The sequence below is a fragment of the Phacochoerus africanus genome, chromosome 2 (genome assembly GCF_016906955.1).
Source record: "Phacochoerus africanus isolate WHEZ1 chromosome 2, ROS_Pafr_v1, whole genome shotgun sequence".
Lineage (NCBI taxonomy): Eukaryota > Metazoa > Chordata > Mammalia > Artiodactyla > Suidae > Phacochoerus > Phacochoerus africanus.
This window is the reverse complement of record NC_062545.1, coordinates 63,246,303-63,267,768: the sequence shown is the minus strand read 5'-3', so window position 1 is coordinate 63,267,768 and position 21,466 is coordinate 63,246,303. Positions and strand designations below refer to the sequence as shown.

The following is a 21,466-nucleotide window of genomic DNA, read 5'->3' as shown; positions in this document are numbered from 1 at the left end:
AAGCTTTAGATAATGCATTTTGTTTTATTCATGGAAGAAGCATTTATTTACGTTATGATGGTTCTGTTAATGATAATCATGATTAAATACATACGGTATTTGGGGAAGCTATCACCACTAATGGCCCCACTAACAAAAGAGGAAGAGAAAAACCAAAAAGTTGGTTCGGCTCTATAAAAGTAATTCTTAATGTACAGTCATTTATGTGAATGACTTAACATTTATGCCTGATAATTATGCAGTATAATAATATTATGTTAATCCTTAGACAGATGCAATGTTTCAGATTAACATAGCTGTAGGTCTTATTTAATTATAGCAGCAATCTTAGAGATACATTTTGTCTTCATAATTTGTTACTCTTGCAGCATGGAAATCTATTCAGAACCTTTCCAAATGAGGGCAAATATTAGTTTAAAAATAACATATAAAATTCATTTTTTATATAAAGCCATTTAGTATTTATATAAAATCTTTATTCTGAAGTATAGTTTGGATCAAAACCTATAAAGAAATTTAAAACCGCAGGTATTCATTTGCACATATTAAACTTGAATTTTCATATTACAGTTGCCTAAAATTAAGGTTACTTTTTTTTTCTTTTTTTTGTCTTTTTGCCTTTTCTAGGGCTGCTCATGTGGCATGTGGAGGTTCCCAGGCTAGGGTCTAATCAGAGCTGTAGCCACCAGCCTACACCAGAGCCACAGCAACTCGGGATCCGAGCTGCATTTGCGATCTACACCACAGATCACAGCAAAGCTGGATCCTTAACCCACTGAGCAAGGGCAGGGATCGAACCTCCAACCTTATGGTTCCTAGTCGGATCCATTAACCACTGTGCCACGACAGCAACTCCGAAAAATTAAGGTTACTTTTTGTTTGTTTGTTTGTTTTTGGTCTTTTTGCCTTTTTCTTGAGCCACTCCCTCGGCATATGGAGGTTCCCAGGCTAGGGGTCGAATCGGAGCTGTAGCCACCGGCCTATGCCAGAACCACAGCAACTCGGGATCCGAGCTGCGTCTGCAATCTACACCACAGCTCAAGGCAACGCCAGATCCTTAGCCCACTGAGCAAGGCCGGGACCGAACCCGCAACCTCATGGTTCCTAGTTGGACTCATTAACCACTGCATCACGACGGGAACTTTTTTTTTTTTTTTCTGGTTTTTTAAGGTTACTTTTTAAGTGCTGCTCAGTAGGAGCCACATTGGTTGCAAAACTATGAGCTCCAAAATGGCTTCATAAAATGGAAGAAATGCTTAAAAGCTTGGCAGCTGTAGGGACTAAGGGATAAGAAGAAAACAAGTAAGGTGACAAAGGAGGTAGAGATGAAATGAACAGAGTATGGGTCTTCATGCATAAATGCAGAGTGACATTTACTGAGCCAAGGGAAAAAAAAAGATAAAGAGGAGGAAATAAGATGTTTTTAAAGTGTTCATGCATCTTTTATCATAAGAATAATAGTCATTCAACAATGCTCCATAATTAAATCCCCCTCCCTCTCTCTCCTTCACCCACCTCTCTCAAGAGTATAAACATTAGAGAAGATGCCTGTATCATTTTAGTATCATTTTATTTCTAATAAAGATTTCTTATCTTTAGTAACTCTATGACCTCACTGGAGTTGATTGTTACTCATCTCCCTCTGATCAGAGCTTTTGGAAAACTATAGCTCATTTGTCTATGCTCTTTTATTTAAGTCACTTGCTTATCTCCTATTAATCTAAGCCACTATTAGCTTCTAATTTCCAATCCATTTATTTCATGTTTCTGCTTTGTAAGTAAGGGGCAGTTACTGCCAAAACAAATCTTTCTTAAAAATTGAAAGTTGAAAAGCCAAGAAAAATAAAGCTGCTTTCTCTTACTTCATCTCTAATTAAGAGTTTTACTAACTTTCCTTGCACCTATTAAACCAGCACACTGGGTTGAATAAGAGGGCAAGATTTGGGTCCAGGGAGGCAACAGTAAAAGGATGTAGGTGGTTTCCTAATCCTACAGAATTAAATTGCCCCTATGAGCAGTAAGAGTCTGATAAAGAATCATTCTGTTCTTTTGTATCTCAAGTTGATTCATGCCAGTTTATTTATTTGCTAGTCTCAAGTATTTATCTTGCAGTGAAACCTTCATATACTAGTTTAATAGATGTTGAATAAAGACAACAATGCAAGCAAATGACAAGAACTTGCACTGTTTCTAACTCTACGGGAACTATATTTTACAGTCCATTTAGATATTGATTTATTATTTTTTCCACCTTTTTTTGCTCTGTAAATTTGATTTCATATTGGATATAGTTTCCTAGGTAAAGCAGGGTCTAAGTGGGTAATAGGGTTTTATAGTGCCTAACTATAATGTCACCTACAGTTACCTTTTAATAAATCTATAACAATGATATACTCATCTACTACTTTTAACAGTTGTAATGATGATCTATTTCTACCCTTTCCAAAGGAGATGCAAAGACTGCCTCTGCTCCTAGGCTTGCATCACTCTGAGGGATGATGTGCTCAAAGAAGGAGCAGAAGGAGAGAATGAATCCACAAGGATCAAGAACTAAGATGGAAATAAGAACAGAATACTGAAAAAATACTACAAACAGAATTCAGATTTACCTTGTTCATCTAGCTTAGTATAGGGTTTCTCTTTCCTGTCTTTTTGTTTGTCCTATGGTTTCCCCTCCAAAGTTGAAAGTCTTTATGTTTGTCGTTAAAGCAAATTTAGTAATTGACATTTTCTGAATTTAAAATATTTAAATAAGTTAGGCATGCATATGTATCTATGTACTTGTGTATATTTCCTGATGTATTTATGAGTAAGTATATTTACAAGTGTATATATATGTGTACTACATTTGCATGTGAGTATATATATGTGTATTTATATATTTGTCAGCTTGTGTTTGTACGTACATAAGTATATATATCTGTGTGTGTATTTGAGCATGTATACACATATGTTTATATTTTGGTATATCAACCAACTCACATATATGATTAACTGATTTGGAAAACAAACTTTCGAATATATTCTGGGCTATTTATACCTGGTCTATGTGAATAAGCTTTTTTTGTGCTTCAAGAGAACAATTTTTAGATAAAGAAAAATTGACCTTGGCCAGTTTTCCAAGGATTTGGACAATTTCCAGGCTAGGTAATTAATTACAACTTGTACATTTTCTGGACCCTGCTGTTTCAATTGAACGAGGAGTCGTTTCTTTTATAAGCAATTTTTATTTTATCTATGGATTGCTATACACTATTTTAGAGGTAGCTCCATATCAACAGTCAGAAAAAAATGCTTATTGAATAGAAGTTCACTAACTGTTTAGCAGCTACAATTAGCGATGAAGAAGTTCTCAGTGAGTCTTAGAGGTAAGGTCATGTACGCTAAAAAGTATTACAATTACTTTTTTTTTCCATAAAATTCAACCCAATATATTTAAAATCTTAGAACAAAGCTGAGCAATGGTTACGAAACTACTGATAATAAATGGGCTTTCAATATTTTTCATACTTTTACCAGCAGAGCAGTTTGCTTTTAAATTTCTTTTCTTTTTATCTGCATAAAGTATAATTAATTATACAGAATTTCAACTCCCATTGTAGAGAGCTGAAAACCACATGTAATTGTTCTTAATAGGTTGGATTCTTTCCCTGGTTAGCAGCATAGAAACTCCTTTCCGGGAATTACAGAATTGTCATGCTGAATTGAACTGGATGCAAATCTGGCCTGAAGTTTTCTTACAATTGCTGTAATAATATGTACTGTTCATCTACTCCCCAGGTTGCCATTAGGAATAAAAGCATATTATCTCAGTAGGACACTGTTATCTCTTCGGTTACACAATCTGCCTACAGATAGGGCCCAGCTTATGTGGGAACCTGAAATATTGAGGCATGTACAAGTCTCATGTAAATAATGTCTAGGGACATGTAGATAATCATGAAGTGACTCCCAGTTTTCATACCAGGTAGTCACTTAGAACAGACAGACCTAAATGGAGGAAACATGGTTAAATTTTGCTGTCGACTTTTATGTATAAAAGTTGCATTGGGGAGTTTCCGTTGTGACTCAGTAGTAAAGAACCCAACTAGTATCCATGAGGATACAGGTTTGATCCCTGGCCTCACTCAGTGGGTAAAAATTTACAGTAAATTTTCCCCACTATATTTTTAACATTGAAATTTCCAAATTACATTTTCATAGATTCTTTTCAATAAGGTTTCAAGGAGAGTATACTATGATGAAGAATGAATGTACTTCAGATTTATTCAGACACTTAATATACAATACACGTGTTTAAATATATGTATTCTTTACCTTCCGTCTTCTACTACCCATAGCCTTTCTAGTTGTTCCTTACTTTAATACAAATGTAAATGTATCATGAGAAAAAAATGTTTACTGGCCAAATAGGGTAGAAGACATGAAATTAAACAAGATCATTTATAAATCAAATCAAATAATACAATTTAAAAATATATAACACAAGCCTCTTTATAGTTATTGCCTACAGAAATTCAACTGAACTTCCTAGTAACCACTGAAAAAGAAAATTACTCATTCAACACAATCAGTAATAAAATTAGTATAACTCCCCTGAAAAACAAAGTGTAAGAAACACTTATCCTAGATCCCCATAAAAGGACTCTGTATAATGTAGTAAACTAGATTTTTTTCATAACTAAAAATCTTTACATTCAACAATATGTCTCATAGGATTCAATGTAGACTGAAAACACAAAGGTAAAGCATAGTTCAGTGAAGTCAATTCTGGAAGAGGCAAGAACAATGTATCCTCAGCACTCAGGTCTCAAATTTAGAATATCTAAGGGCAGGACTGGAAATTGGAGAGGCAGCGGCCAAGTGTGGCCATAGGTCTGTTTCATTTGTCTTGTCATTTTTATTTAGCTTGAATGCCTAGGGATCAGTGCTTCTCAGACTAATTGTAGTGACGCAGTAGTTTCATTTTAAAATTTCCTATCCATCATGGATCAATTATTTTGTAAAATACGATAAAAAATAAATTACTAGAAAAAAGAAATAAACACTTAAAAACACAAGACCCAGGAGTTCCCGTTGTGGCACAGCAGAAATGAATCTGACTAGGAACCATGAGGTTGAGGGTTTGATCCCTGGCCTTGCTCGGTGGGTTAAAGATCCAGTATTGCCGTGAGTTATGGTGTAGGTCACAGATGTGGCTCGGATCTAGTGTTGCTGTAGCTGTGGGTATAGGCCGGCAGCTGTAGCTCCAATTAGACATGTAACCTGGAAACCTCCATATGCCATATGTGCAGCCCTAAAAAAAAAAAAAAAAAAAAAAAAGACCATGTCTTCCATTATTAGGTTTAACAGACATAAATTACTTAGGGCTTACTATAAGATATTCTAAATGCTTCCTCTAGTTTCTGCATTTATCACGGTCCAGGAAGAAACACTTTGCAAACCAGCCTAGGCCTGCAAAACACTACAAGGAGTGGCATCCTTTTCTTGATGAGGCTAATCACTTCCATTACCCATCTTCCCACCATGACCCCATGTTTTAGCCTAGACCTACTCACTCATTTACACTGTAGACATGGCAACTGGGAATAGCTAAATTTTGTATCAATTACCCTTGAGCAATAGTCAATTCTCAAAAAAATGTTAATTCACATAACCAAACTTTTAATGAATATTAAATGGACAGGGGTCAAAGTTATACTTCCTTACAAATTACTAGGGTGCAAATATTCTATAATATCAATATAAGGATACACCAAGTGTTAAATAATTAGGGTGGAGTTGGTGGGGACAGACTTCTTTTAATAATCAAATATCTGCACTGGGTTATATTCTTAGGGGGCTGCCACTCTACTTCTGCAGTGGGGGTAAGCTGCCTCCATATATGGTTTCTAGTCCTGACCCCAGCATACAATTGCTCCAGCAAGCCATGTAATCTCTCTGAATTACCATTTTCTTATCTAGTAATCATCTAAAAAGCCTTTTCCAGTAACTCTTCATTTGATTACAATAAAGATCAAATGAAATAATGTATATCAAGACTGGAATGATGCAAAATGTTATCTGCACAAATTAGGTTGTTTACACACACATATCCAAATGTTCAAATGGCGAGGAATTAAAAGTGAAATAATCATTATTGTACTGTGTATAACTTTTGAGGTATCATTGACATACACTTTACTTTTACATATATGTTACAAAACCCCAACATATTATTACTATTATTATTTTAGGCAATTAGTTATCTTTTAGCAGAATTAAAAGTTAAAAAAAAATTTTATATTTACCTTTATTGTTACCATCACTAGCATTATTTCTTTGTTGTTAAGACAGATATGCATTTTATTTTATTTTGGTTTTGGCCACAGCCCAGCATGAAGAAGCTCCCAGGCCAGTGATTGGATCCATGTACTAGGGAACTCCACTAACATTCTTCATGTCTTTACATAGACTCATGTTTGGGGCTGGTATCTTATTCTCACCACATGAAGAACCTTTTTTAACATATCTTGTAGTATAGTTTTTGCTGCTCTCTTTTCATCTTTCTTTCTGTAGTTTGAATATTATTAGAGGTGTGTATGTGTGTGTACGTGAGTATACTTTAATTACTTGCTTGTTCAGTTATCTTGTTTGGAGTTCTCTTGACATTCTGGATATATGATTTGATGACTTTCATTATTTTTAAAAACTCTCAGGAAAAATCTAGCCCATCGCCTGTTTTGGTAAGAGAAGTTTCTTCTAACTTTTTAAATATTTCTCCTGGTTTGGTCTCTCTCTCTTCTTTTGAAATTTCAATTGCATTTATAATAGACCATTTGATATTGTCCCAGAACTCTTGGATTCTCTGTTCTGATTTTTGTGTTTGTTTTTCCTATACTTTGTCTCTTTTTATTTGGCTAATATCTAATGACTTGTCTTCATGCTCACAGATCCTTCTCTCAAAGATACTGAGTCTTTTAATAAGCATATTGAAGGAATTTGTGATGTGATAATATTTCCTTTTATTTCTATTATCTTCATTTAAATCTTTCTTATAGTTTCCATTTTTCTGCTGAAATTCTCCATCTATTCATGTATATTGTTCCCCTGTTCCATTAGATCTTTTAACTCATTAATAATAGTTATATTAAAGTCTCTGTCAGATAACTACAACTCTGGATCATCTCTAAGTCTGGTTTTCTCCATTGCTTTGACTCTTGACAATGGGTTGTTTTTTTACTTGCATTTCTGTATAGCTGTCACTTTTAAATGCTAGATATCAGTGCTAAACAACTGAGATGGGTGAAAATTATTTGTGCTTGGAAATAGGGCAGACCTCTTCTACTCTAAGGCCATTAGTTTGGGGCATTGAGTAAACTTGGTTAGGAGATGAGCTTTAATCTCATCAAAAATTTCAAATTCCTCTAGAATGGCCTTGTAATTAGGATGAAGCCTAGGGGCTTGGAGTAGGTGGGCTTTTGTGCTTACCTACAGTAGTGCCAGTCCTCTACTCTGCAGCTACATTCCTGAAGGAAGCCCCTTCTAGTTTCCTACCCTGCTTGCAATATTTCTCATAAGAAATATGATGGAGGTCCACATACAAGCACTAGTGCATTTGAACTCCCCTTGTGTCAGGGAACACACAGGGGCTCTCATTCTAGTCTACTCACAGCTTTTAGTAAATTTGTTTAAATTCGAGCTGATTTATTTTTAGCCTCTTGCATTATGGCCAGGTATTCTTTTGTTCTCTGTCACATATGACATCATTGCCATGACCAATTTCCCCACAAAGGGATCTCTCAATGGGTGAGCAATTCTGGATATTTGTCTGCCCTATGAACTTAGATTTCTGATGAGTTTAAGAAAAGTCATGGTTTTTCTTATTGTCAGGGTGGGATATGCACCCTTTCTAGCTGTGTTTAGCTTAAGTAGAAAAAGAATCCTTCAGTCAATAAGTTTAATTCTTGGGGGGAATGTTATCACCCTAAACTAATAATAATTAAAGTACATAATTTATTTTCCAAGTGTCTCCTTAATTTTATCATGGAAAGTATGATTTTAATTAGGTCTTGGGTGCTCATTATATGCTACTTCCTGCATTACTATATTATATTCTGAAAGTCCAAAATTCTCCTAGTGGCCTGGAAGAGTGTAATCACTTGCTAATTAGCTAATTGGAAAATACACTCATTTCATTTGTTACTAACTAAAATGATTATATCTTTCCAAAATACTAAGTATGGGGAAAACACAACCTTTATTAAATGAGAATTTATTGTGCCAGATTTCTACATATTATCTAATTCCACATTCATGATAATCATGCAAAATTTTTACTTAATGGGAAAAGCAGTCTAATGATACTAAGAAATTTAACTTTGGTTTCTCATCTAGTAAATAATCAGATGGGATAAGAACCCAGTATTGTTTGATTATAGGTTTGTACTTTTCTTCTATATAATGCAGTTTTTCCATGCAGCCCTATTTTAACATGGGTAAATATTCGTCTTTATCAGTTTACAACTTGCTGCTTGGTCCCCTCTTCTCTATATATTATTTTTTTCACCTATTGTCCAAAAGTTTCATCTTTTCTTTGTTTGCACAAGGTTTCTACTTTCATGCTCTAAAAAAGCCAAAGTCATTTCCAAGCTTCCATGTTTCCCACAAAACCTTATCTACCTTGTATCTGCTTTACTCCAACCTTTTTATTCTCCTAAATAATACATTTATCAGTTTTAAAATATTCATCTGTTAATGCTGCTATTAAAGTAACAAGGCAATGTGAGGCAAAGCAGTTACAAAAGATCTGTTTTACTATAAGGAAAACAATAAAAATTTGATTAGTCAAAATTCAGGAATTTAGAATCCTTAAATTTCTGATGTGGCTCTGGAACAAAACCAGAAAAGCACAGCCCCTGAATTAAAGTGAAGGTGCAGCCAGCCCATGGACAACCAGCAAACACAGAACAAGAGCCACAGAGCCTATCATTTCATCTGATCCCTCAAGTTTACTGCAGAGAAGAAAGGCTGTCCTTTAGAGAAAGACTTTTTTGTTTATGTTTTTGTTGTTTTTAGATTGTGAGTAAGCAATAGGAGACATAGAAATTGGGAAATTGAAGAAAAGAAGTGCAGAAAAAGTGTACCAGATTTAGGGATTGGCAGCATTGGCTGTAACAGCAATAAAGATCAGGGTGGGGTAGTGACAGAAACTGCAAAAGCAGGCATGCGTGAGGAACATCAGAGGAAAAAAAAAAATAGTGTGACAAAGAAACGAAGAAAGAACATCAGAGGAAAAAAAAAAACAGTGTGACAAAGAAAAGAAGAAAGAACATCTGTGCATCAGGGCACAATGTGAAAGGGGAGTAGGCTCATCTTCAGTCTTTGAAAAAGGTAAAAAGTCAGAGGCTTTGAAATGTCTAAACCAGGGTTAGATGAGAAGCACATCATGGATAATCTATATCAGAGACCCCAACTTTTTTTCAGATGTACTTTTAAAAATATTGTATTGGAATATTATATTCCAGTTGACCTAGAATGTTGTATTAGGTTCAGGTGTACAGCAGACCGAATCAGTTATACCTAGGCATACATCCATTGCTTTTCGGTTTCTTTTACAATATAGGTTATTACATAGTACTGAGTAGATTTCCCTGTGCTAAACAGTATGTCCTTGTTACTTACCTATTTTATATACAGTAGCATATGTGTCAGTCCAAACCCCCTAATTTATCCCTCTCCCCGTTTCTCCTTTGGTAACCATAAGTTTAGTTTCCAAATCTTTGAGACTATTTCTGTTTTGTGAATAAGTTCTTTTGTATCACTTTTTTTGGATTCCACATATGAGTGATCTCATATGATACTTGTCCTCAGAGATGCCCAAATGTTTGATGATTAAACAAAGCCTTGCATTATATTTTGTGACCCTACCTCAATTTCTGAATGCCTATAAGCTCTGTGAAAACTTGAGGTTTCACTATAAACAGGAACTCATTTTTAAATGCTCCAGGATGCTGTAAAATTAGAAATGAACATCAGAATTTTGATACTTACATATCTATAACCAAATCAGTGGTTACTAAGAACTCTTAAAAGAATATTCCAGCTCAACTATTCTACACATCTCGCATTCAGTTCCTTGTGGGACATGGTTTTCTAAAATATTCAAAGGTAAGTTCAGTGTTAATAGACACTGTTACTTCAGTTCACCTCTACGAATATTTACTGAGTACCCACAAAGTGTTAGTTGGGGAGCTAGGCACTAGGGGTATGAAGATTCATAAACAACCAGGTTCAGGGTGATCCAGTGGGGAAACACATAGAAGCATATCAGGCCAATGTGATGTTTTAAGGTCACAGTGTGGTACAGATAAGCCCCCACATTATACCAATACAGAGAAAGGGTATGTGTCCCAGACTGGCATAAAAGAGATGCCTGTAAAGAAAATGACAGGTATGCTCAATCTTGAAACAGTCTACAAATAAGCAAAATAAAACAGCAATGAACTTTTTTCTTTTATTTGGAAAAGTTTATCCATAAAACTGTAAAGTATTGAAGAAATATTAAGGCCTTGGGAGAATATGCATATATGCCATTTTTGTTTAAAGATTTTTATTTAAAATCAACTATAATTATTCAAAAGAGACAGTTCTTATATCCTGTGGTTTAGGCTCAAAATTTTAATTTCCTGACACAGAAATTCTCAATCCCTTAACCTGCTTTACAATATAACCTATCTAGTCAGGAGTAACTGAGTCTAATGTTGCATATTAAATATAATATATGCTTTAAAAGTTTCCTTCTTGGCTTCTGCTTTTTTGAGAGAGGCGTCAATCCCAAGTCTCACATGTTTAAAGCATTCCACCATTAGGAAGTAGAAAGGATGAATATATATATCAGACGACAGATAAAGAACCCACCAAAACAAACATTTATTAAAGTCTTTTGTCACTGTTGGGAAATAATTTCCCATGAATTTCTTACATTTCTGCACATCTTATGAAAAAAACACAGGCTCCCTTTGTTCTGAACTATTTTTAAAAGACGTTTGTAAAGCAAACAGCCTTGGAAGGTAGAAATAGCAACTGCTTCTATAGCAAAGGGAAGCATACTTGCCATCCATTATAAAAGATTTGTATTCCTTAAGTTCAGAGTCCCTTTCTTATAATATTTAGGTGTCATATGGGCTGCTTTGTGTTGCCTTGTGGAAATTGGGGCTTAGGGAACCAGTGCCAAAAGGCTGATACACATGCTACTGCTACCGCTTTAAAAAATAAATTGTCCTTCAACCCTGATCCAAGAGTTTAATGTCTTCTAAAAGCGTACATGAATCTGTGGCAAACTTTTATGTCAGCTTGCAAGCAGTGTAAGTAACATCTTCAGACCCCTCAGAGTTTTTGACATTGTTGGTAATGAGGATGAGATGCTGACAGAGACATGGATTTCTTTCTGGAAAAGGAAGGATAAGGGCCTCGTAGGTCCATTAATGGGATTTGAGAAACTGGTCTATGGGAACCAGTAGCAATTATATAGTCAAGTAGGCAATTAATGGCCCTCCACTTTTTTGCCTGTAATGAAGAGGAACTGAGGGTTACCATGGGCTAAATAACAGGAAACAGGTAAATACCAATGCCAAAATGCTGCTCTGTTGTGAGTTTTCCTCTAGGTGGAAGGATTGCTTTGCCAATCTGGTAATCAGCCTCTGATCTGCAGGCATTAGTTACAACTTAGTACTAAGATTTGTACTAGATAAGCAGAAGGTTCCACTCTACTTCAAACAATAGTTAGAGTGTGAAAGGGAGAACTCCATGACATTGAACTGGTTCATATGGGAAAGAAGGATGCATGGGGAACATTTCCTGTTAAGGAATAATGACAAGTAGGAGGTTGTCTTATGGCTAAACCTCTCCTTCATTCTATCATGCCAAATTTAGATCCATTTGGAAATCTCTCAGTTTTTTACAATGGGTTCTGGCAGCTCTAGAGGAGCTTTAGCTCTCCTGGGGAGATTTTCTTGAGATAGAAAAATTCCTATGGAAAACCACAGATGAAATCTTGACTTGTTTGTGAGCTATTACTGTCCTAGGTTGATTTCAGAATTTTAATGGGAGTTGACCCACCAGAGAATGAGAAAGAAATCCAGATAAATTCCTGAAGGCACCCCCATTGCACAGGAAAACCTTCCTTGCCCTGATATTCACCCCATCAAGAACCTTCAGAGATGTCATCTAGACAATGTGGCAGCTAATGCCCCAAATTAAGGTAGATTCCTTAAAGAAGGTGACCACTTTGTGAGCCAAGACTGAGTCAGCCAGAGTTTGCAAACTTTTTGTCCCCAGCCAAAAAGCAAGGGGACTATGGTTTCTGAGTCCAGGAATTCCTAAGGCTGAAATAGATGGCATCAGCTATGAGGACCTTGCTCCCCCATATAGAATATTGGATGGGCCAAAATTTTTTCAAAGTTCATTTGAACCCCTCTCTACATGACTTGAAAGTATACATGAAGCCTCTCTCTTTCCATGATGCCTGGCTCCTCTCTCCTCCTCTCCCTTAACCTGTGATTCAAAGAGAATCATGGAGTTCTCTTATGTGTAGCGGATTAAGGATCCAGCATTGCCTGTGCAATGATTGGGTTGTTGCCATGTTGCAGGTTCCATCGCTGGTCCAGGAACTTCCACATACCACAGGAGGAGCCAAAAAAATACATATATAAAATCATGATCAGAGGCCTAGGTATCCCTATCCCCTTATAGGGATCAAAGGATATATGCACTCACCTGAATATGCTGAAGAATTTCAGGAAGGAGAAGGAATCAAACTTCTCTGGGTATGTTGGATAGGGATGTCCAGGTTGCTCTCCCACCTGGACATGCAGAACACTCAAATTCAGCTAATGGGGTTTAGATTCACAGTGGGAAAGACAGGCTAACATGATCTTGTGGATGGAAATTTTGGGCCCAATTAAATGTACCATTTTTGTTGTTTCTATATCTGATAGTATAGCAGCAATTGATGTGTTATATGCTTATATTTTATCATCCGTTAAGTGCCTGAAAAAATGATCACAACTGGGAAAGGCCACACGTAGAGAAGTGCTAATGGAACATGTAAATCACTTTCCAATCTTCTCTCTGTTTCTTCCCAGAAACAGTATAAAATTATGAGGGCACAAAAGGAGATTACGGCTCTGATTACAGACTTGACGACAACATGGGTAGGAACAAATGCAGCATCTCAATACAACAGTCCTATATGGCCAAGGAAAAGACTTAAAACTGAAAGCTCAGAATGGATTATCACCAATTGCTCAAGTAACTGAACCCACTACACAGAGGAAACATTTGCTATACTCTCTTGGACTCTGTCAGTGCCTTCTTTTCTACCCCACTGACTCCTAGAGACAAAGACCAACACACTTCATGTGTCATGGCCACCAATATATATTTGGAGTAACCACTCAAATTACTATAGGTTATCTCCAAGTGTAAATAAATTTCTCTGCCATCTATAGATGGGTACCATGAGTGCCTCCACCCTTTATGGTGCAAAGCTTAAACTATATAATGATACCCTGCTGATGACAAAGTCAGAGGTTTCCATTAGCAATGTCTTAACTGTGGTGTCACCATACTTCCACCAGACGCAGTAGCTGATGAGCCCTGACACAATTCAGGGCTTTGCTTGTCAAATAAACTTTCTTGGGACCATATTAGCAGACTTAAAATATTCAATCCCTCTGGTAGTCAAAAAACAACAGGAGTTCCCATCGTGTCACAGTGGAAACAAATCTGACTAGGAAGGATGAGGTCGTAGGTTTGATCCCTGGCCTCGCTCAGTGGGTTAAGGATCTGGTGTTGCCGTGAGTTGTAACGTAGGGCGCAGACTCAGCTGGGATCCTGAGTTGCTGTGGCTGTGAGGCAGGTCAGCAGCTATATATCTGATTGGACCCCTAGCCTGGGAATAGCCATATGCTGCCGGTGCAGCTCTAAAAAGCAAAAACAACAACAAAACCTCCCAAAACCAAAAACTTCTGTCTATTCAACCCCAATCAACCAAAAGGTGCCCAGCCTCTTACTGGAATACTTGTGTGCTGGCAATAGTATGTGCTCACCTGGATTTCCTACTTGGACCTTTATATTGGCTAATGCAAACATTAGCACCCTTTGAGTGAGGCCCAAATGAATACATCACATTGGAGCCTTTCTAGTAAGCTGTGGCATATTCTCTGCATCTTGGGGCCCTACATCCCTAATAAACCTATGAAGTACAAGTCTCTTTGACCAATAATTTTGCTGACTGGAGCCTCTGGAAAAGGAAGCCAGCCTCAATTTGTAGGTTCTCTTTGGATTTTTGGACTGGTCAAGTCCCTAATCTGTAGGGTATACCCCTACTAGGTACACTTCTTTTGAAAAGCAGCTATTAGCTTGCTACTGAGCTCTTGTCAAAACTGGACTCCTGGTCTATGGAGGTCTTGTGACTGTCCAGCCTACTATTTTCATTTTGGGATGGGTCAACTTGGAGTCACTGACTCAATATAAGAAAAAGTCCCACAGACCGCACCTACAGCCCTATCCGTAAATGGAAATAGTACATACAAGCTTTCAGCTTGCCTGACTTCAAGTGGCATCTTAGTTTTACGTAATAAAAAAAAAAATGGCTCTCCAAAACTGTTACAAAGGTTCTAAATAAATTTAACTCTCTGCTGAATCTGCCATCACCAGCCAGACGGCTCTGACCATGATTTGATCTATAGTCCCCTTAATCTTTGCAAGAAATGTGTTGGAACAAGCAGGAGATGGCCCCAGATTCTGCGTTTCCCTTGTGAAATACCTGTCAACACCTCTGGCTAGGTTTCCCACTCCCATTTCTATAACTATTGCTTAGCCATTCAGTGGGGCAGCCAAATGCCACCAGGCTGCTGACGTGGACAAAGAGAGCAAGTCAGATTAACTGCCCTCTTGCAGCCACTCCAAAACAAGGACTACAATCAATTAGTCATTTTTAACTTAGAGGGTAAAATCTCAGACCCTTCATGGATCTTGAAAGCCAGCAGGAATTGGTTACTGAAATAGCCCAGTTGTCTCCTACAGATCAAGGCAGTGAAACCATCTAACACTAACAGTTTATGTCCCTATGTATCACAGAGTCACACTTAATAAACGTTCACCATCAAAGTAAATTGGGTATAGACATTTTTAATTATGTTTAAATTTAAATATCTTTTGTTAAAGCAATTTGTAAATTTTTAGTTATTGAATAGATGTTATGTATATTTCTCACTGCCTTCATTTCTTCCTTCTTCTGTACACACCCCTTCGAATGTTCCTTGATGATTTAGCTTTCTTAAAAAACAAACTTGATATTTCAAACTCATATTAAAAGTGGAAAACTAATTATACTTCTGTTAGAAAAATTACCCTCGGACCTACAAGGAGTAAAACAACCATTAGGTTCATTAGGATGAAACCATCTACATCAATTCAAGTTAATAAATTTCTGCATTGTCACAAAATTTTGTTAGAGTTACAATTAATATGGGAAAAATGGAAACGTGTTTTTTAAGGACATAGGTTATTTTCGTGCCAAGACTTTAGCCATGGCATACCTCCCTCTATTTTGGCAAGGCATACTGCAATTAAGCTGTAGTCTTTTGGGGTTTTCTCTGGATACCCTTGTTCAGTAGCATGTGTATTCTTATCTGTTCCTCCAGTTACACTGGAGCAGCTTGAGGTCAAAATCTATGTCGCATCTGTCCTTGTGTCTGTAGTCATCACTTCAGTTCTGGCCATGTACTAGGCCCTCAATAAGTGAAGACTGAATTACAGTCCAAAGAAATTAGGTCAAGGCAGTGTTAGAGATGTAGCTCTCCTTTCAGTCAAATCTGCATCTTAATTGGTTTAAAGAAGGCCATTTCTAAGTCAAGCCTTCCTCTTCAGCTTTTGAATCAGCCACCCAGCACATCCAAGATCTCAGTTTCCCCTAACTTCCATCAACCCAGGCACACTCAGATAACATAGCATTGCTCTATACAATGTAATTGAGATATCGATCTATGTTGTCATGTTACTCTTCCTAGATGAGATGACACTGATGAGCCACCTACACAAAGAATACATGTGAGGAGTTCCCTGCATGGCTCAGTGGAAACGAATCTGACTAGCATCCATAAGGACGCAGATTAGATCCCTGGCCTCGCTCAGTGGGTTAAGGATCTCACATTGCCCTGTACTGTGGTGTAGGTTGCAGACACAGCTTTGATCTGGTGTTGCTGTGGCTGTGGTGTAGGCCAGCAGCTGTAGTTCCGATTCGGCCCCTAGCCTGGGAACCTCCATATGCCATGGGTACAGCCCTAAAAATACAAAAAAAAAAAAAAGTGAATGTTTCCTCTTCTACCCAGTAATGACGACAGTTTCCCATTGATTTAGTTGTTCACTTCCACTGATCCTTCCCGCCATCAGTGAAAAGAAAGCTAAAAGTGCCAGGATTTTCAACTGTGGACTTGAAACTTGTTGAAACAAATGTATCTTCCCTAACCACCTGAACTATTCACAAACTATGGTGACAAAAAGCCCCAAAACATATAGATGCACTAACTTTATCTATGGTGGCAAAAATAGTGAACACGTACAAAGATGAAACTATTAAAAAAATGATGTTTATTTCCACTGTTTTGCTTGCCGAAACAAAACTCTGTTTTAAGGTCTATTTTCCAATGAAGTTTCTATTAAAAATTAAAATGGGAGTGTCTACGACATACAATTACCACAAAAAAAATGTATACCCTATCAGTGAAGAATTCATAATGACAATTAAGCAAAAATACTAAAAAGATTTTAGGTGGATCAATGGCAAAACATTTTTAAATATTTAAATATTTTCCAAGCTTAACCTGAAGGTAGGAAAGAGTGAGTAGAAAATGTTTCTTTCAGCTATGATGGTTATGGCACCTAAGCATTTCCTGACAGAGTACAGATTTTCATTTTATTTTTGGTTTTCTTTCATCTTGAGCCAATTTCTACAATATTACCTTCCTAAAATAAAATAAGGGGGAAAACTGATGTGCAGTTTTTAAAAAGATATACAGGATGAAATCAGGAGGCATGGATTCTAATTCTGTTTCTATTACCTATTTAAGAACCTTGGGTAAATTATTAGTAAAATGATGGGAATGAAATGCCTTCCTCATCCTCTAAATGATACCTAATTCTCTGATTCTTTCTATTAAGAGTGCCAAGCACTCCGTTTGCAGCTAAATGAACAAAAGTGAATTTCACAATCACATGTAAAATCACAGAATCTGGCTGTTTCTTGTCTGCAGGAATTTTAATTGTATGTTTGGGTTGATCTTATGAGTATCACTTAGATAGCACTGTTGTAAAACTTCAGTTGAATCATCATGATAGTTTTGAAATATTCACTTTCCTTATTTGCTCTTTGAGAATTCTTTTTGTTAAATATTCCTTCCACTATAGAATAAAGATAGAAAACAAAGTCATGTGTAAATATTTATGTAATCATTTGACTTTCTCAAGAACAATTTCAGGATTATTTTGAATTCATAAAATTTGTAGCATTTTATAATCTACAGACTCACGACTTTGTAAATAAAAATGCAAATATCCAAAAATATTGACTAACACATCCACAAATGTAATTAGGAAAATAAAAGAAATATATATTAAGCTATCAAAATATTTTGTACAGTTATCCTTTGCCCGAATACTCTTGCCTTCATAAGATACTAAATCTCTTGGCTCTTTATCTAACATTGTAATTTTAAGTGTATGTGAGTATGTGTGTTTTCCTTCTTTCAAGGTTTCGCATTTAAATCTGTTTAGAATTTTATTTAGGTCAATTAGTTTACGTAAAGTAGCTTGCCTCTAATCCCCAGGTTTTAGTGAATAACATCAATGAACTACTTCTTTTTTAAAATTTGTATTGTTATGGCTATAATTAAGGGGACATTCTTTAAAATCCAAGTTGGAAAACATCTGTTATCCCACATACCAAAATAACAGAGCTTGTATTTAGCTACCTTTACTTGAGCAAAGAATTTAAACAAGTATCCACAGGTATGTATCCTTTATCTCTCCCTTCTTTCCTGCTTTCTCTTCCTAGTCAGTCTCCCGCTCCTTCACCACAAACAAGCCAATATATAGTTTAACATGGAACACTGAACTAATAGCATTCTATTGGTGAAACAATCTATATAGTTTCTACAATTTTCAATTTCCCTTTACCAATTTTTAATTTCTCTTTACCACTGAAATATTTAATTTAGACCCACCCCATCATCTGGGTGGCACATAATGATGAGAACTGTAAGATGTAACTTAAAGATATACCATTCAAATATTGATATGCCTTGTCTCCCCATGTCCTATATCTAAATGTTTTTGCAGAGACCTAATAATGGCAATGACATTAAATTCAGGCACATCTTCCTGAGTTCCAGCTCACCAAGAGTTCTTAACAGAAATCCTGCCATTATTTATGCCTGACTGATTAGTTGCATTCTCATAGACAATTCTAAGGCCATTACAAAGTTGCAAGTTTTACCAGGATACATCTTCATAAAAGATGTGTACCTCTGACATTGTTTAGATTTGATGTTCAGTGGAATCAAGTTAGCATATACTACTTTGGTCTTAACATTTACACAATTATGAGCAATAACCGACCTAGGTCAGTGTTGCACTTGCTTTTCCTTTGGTTCAATCAAAATTTATCTTTTCCCATACAGATAAATTATAGTTGGACAATTGCATTTAGTAAGCATTCCACTGTTATCCAAAAGGTAAATGTATTTAGAGGAAAAAATTAAATGATCTTTTGATTCAGCTCATAACTTATCTATTCTCTAGCCACTTGATATCTGCATATTTGCAGTAAGTTTAAATACTTGGTTTGCATTATTTTTCTTAGTCAAGCACTAAATTTAACCAGTCAAAATTTCTGAATTTAGAAAACCAAAAGTCACTACTCATCGCCTCTCCTTACTTTAGATCCAGCTCAAAAACATTTACTCAAAACCATCCCTTGTCAGTGACTTGCTCACTGCATTTCTCTCTATGTCTACACAAGAAAAGAGAAATAAACACTCGAATACAATTTGAGTTAAAACAAAATTTAAAAAAAGGTCTTGACATTGGGGAAGGCAAGATTTTAAGACAACCTTCATTAAATTCTCTAGATATTTGCTCAACCTTCTCTTTCCAGTTCTTTTGTAGGCAGAGGTTTGTTTAAGATCAGGAAACATTCTCTCTCCATCAACTGCAAGAACAAGAATGCCAATGTGATTCTTATTTTCTCAAAATTCTTTAAAAAAATAAAAATAGAATCACCAGAAAATTTACATTCACACACTACATACTCAAATGGGACACCTTTCAAAGTTTCTACCATCTATTTCTAACCACTCTTCTCTGTATTGCTTAAAACTCAAGCCCTATGAAGGGTTCCAGAGAGTAAAACATGCTGAAATTATTATTTTCATCATTTCTTTTAAAAAATTAAATCAAAATTTCGGTGGGTGTAGTTTTGTTTTATGATTTCAATACGTGGGGAATCAGGAGCACAAATTTTTGTATTTAAATCACCCCTCCCTGTTTCACTCATTCCATGATCTTGTTCATATTCATTCATTGAACACAACTCCCCTTTTTTCTCTCAAGCCAACTAGAAATACTAAAAGGTTAAATCTGGTTTCAGAAGAAAGAGCTGCTGCCCTAAGAAAACTTCTACAGAAATACTGTCTGGATGCTAAGATACTATACAACACCCGAAGCACACAGATGGTGCAGAAGCTCTTTAGTACAACGTTTTCTGATCCTCCTACATCCCTTTCTTAGCCGCTAAACCCAAAGAAAAATAAGGGCTTTGGCTTATTGGAAATTCAAAGAAGATTTTCAAGGGTGGGATTGGCGCTACTCTCCTCTCCTTCAAGAAAAATCTTTTTCTCAAGAGTTGCTCAGCTTTCGATAGGGTTGTTGCTAAAGCAGATTCATCACCCAGTCAGGTGAAGGTTCTAAACCTGGAATTAAGACCGACACTGGAGGAACAGGTAAAATAGGAGAGCTCCCGGTACTCGCTAAGACGCCTCTAAATGAATACAAAGAATCTGAGCAACGGAAATAGTGGTGCTCTTTAAAGCAACAATAGCAGAAAGTTTAGTCGTAAAAGGTTTGTTTTTTTGTCTTTCTTTTTTCATGCTTGATCGTAACCTACTCAGACCAGGTATGGAGAAACGCACAAAGTAATTGTACAGAAGCCAGGCTCACCGCGCGTCTGTGCCAATTTTCTGAGGTGACTGTCAGAAAAGCGGGAGAGGTACCATCGTTTCGAGGGAATGAGGTCAGAATTCACTGGGAGAACCGTTCGCTCGGCGAAGCAATACCGCGGGAAGGGGCGGAGGGTGGGGGGTGCTCTGGAGCCGGGCTTTGGAAAAGGAGGGAAGGTGGGTTAGGGGGGACTTTGTGCGGAAGGCTTTGTCAGCGCCAGCCCGGGTGCGGGGTAGCAGGCGGGGGTCTTTGCAGGCTGGCTGAAGTGGGAAATCAGAAGGGGAAGGCGCGGGGGCAGTGAGGACGGAGAGGACCCTGCTTGGGGTGACCGGGGGGTCAGGGCCATCGGCGGCTGCGGCGAATGTGGTAGCTCCCGGGCTGGAAGATGAGGCGGGACCGCGAGCTGCCCTCAGCTGTGCCGGGGAGGGAGAAGGCTTCAGGTGGCCAGCAGGTGGAGTTGAATCAAAAAACCCCTCGGGGATCACCAAGCAGCGTCCTCCCGAGACCCCCTGCCTGAAGGTTGGAGAATCACAGCAGGTGGTTTGGGGGTACCCCTAACCGTAGAGCGGTAGAGGTTCTCTCCGCTCCCGGCCTGGGCGCCGACCCCCTGCGCTCTCCAGGCTACTCACCGGTCCTGGGAGGAAAGCGCCATCCGGGCGCGCGCGAGGGTTGCGCGGCGCAGGCAGCGGGCAGGGCCGGGCGGCGGTGGCGGCGCTGTCCTAGGAGCGGGACTGGAGAAGGGGGACGCCGAGGCGGCGACAGCGGCGGCGTGGGCGCAGAAAGCTGCGGACGCGGAGGGCTGTGGATCTGAAGCTGCTGCGCCGCGCGCGCTCTCTGCCCATCTCCGGCTCTGTCGAAGCGGCTACTGCTACCGCCGCTGTGAGGGAGGGAGGCGAGGGGGAGGGGAGGAGGCACGCGGCTGGGAGGGAGAGGCAAGAAGGGTGGGGGAGAGCGAAGGGAGAGAGGAGAGGAACACCCAGAGTGGGGAGGTGGGAGGGAGGCGCGGGCGAGCCCGGCAAATGTTCCCACCAGCAGGGCTTGGGGAGGAGGTCTCCCAGAGGAGGAGTAGGGTCTCTACCCCGCCCCCATCTCCTTTCCCCTCCTTCCCCTTCGCGCCCTTTCCTTGGGCTTTTCCTCCAGTGGCCCAGGCTGGGGGTTGCCGGGCTCGGTAGCTGCCGCGGCTTCCGCTCGCTGGAAACAGGGCTGA

At 38.1% G+C, this 21,466-nt stretch overlaps 1 protein-coding gene across 1 annotated transcript in view; it reads right to left on the bottom strand.

The window, feature by feature from the left end:
• The window catches only part of FUT9 (fucosyltransferase 9), a 194,068-nt gene extending 172,937 nt beyond the window's left edge, over positions 1–21,131 (bottom strand). The window contains exon 1 of the mRNA XM_047769354.1: positions 20,889–21,131. The gene's annotated coding sequence lies outside the window, so the exon portion shown is untranslated. The remainder of the gene's footprint in view (positions 1–20,888) is intronic.
• Between the last annotated feature and the right edge of the window lie 335 nt (positions 21,132–21,466).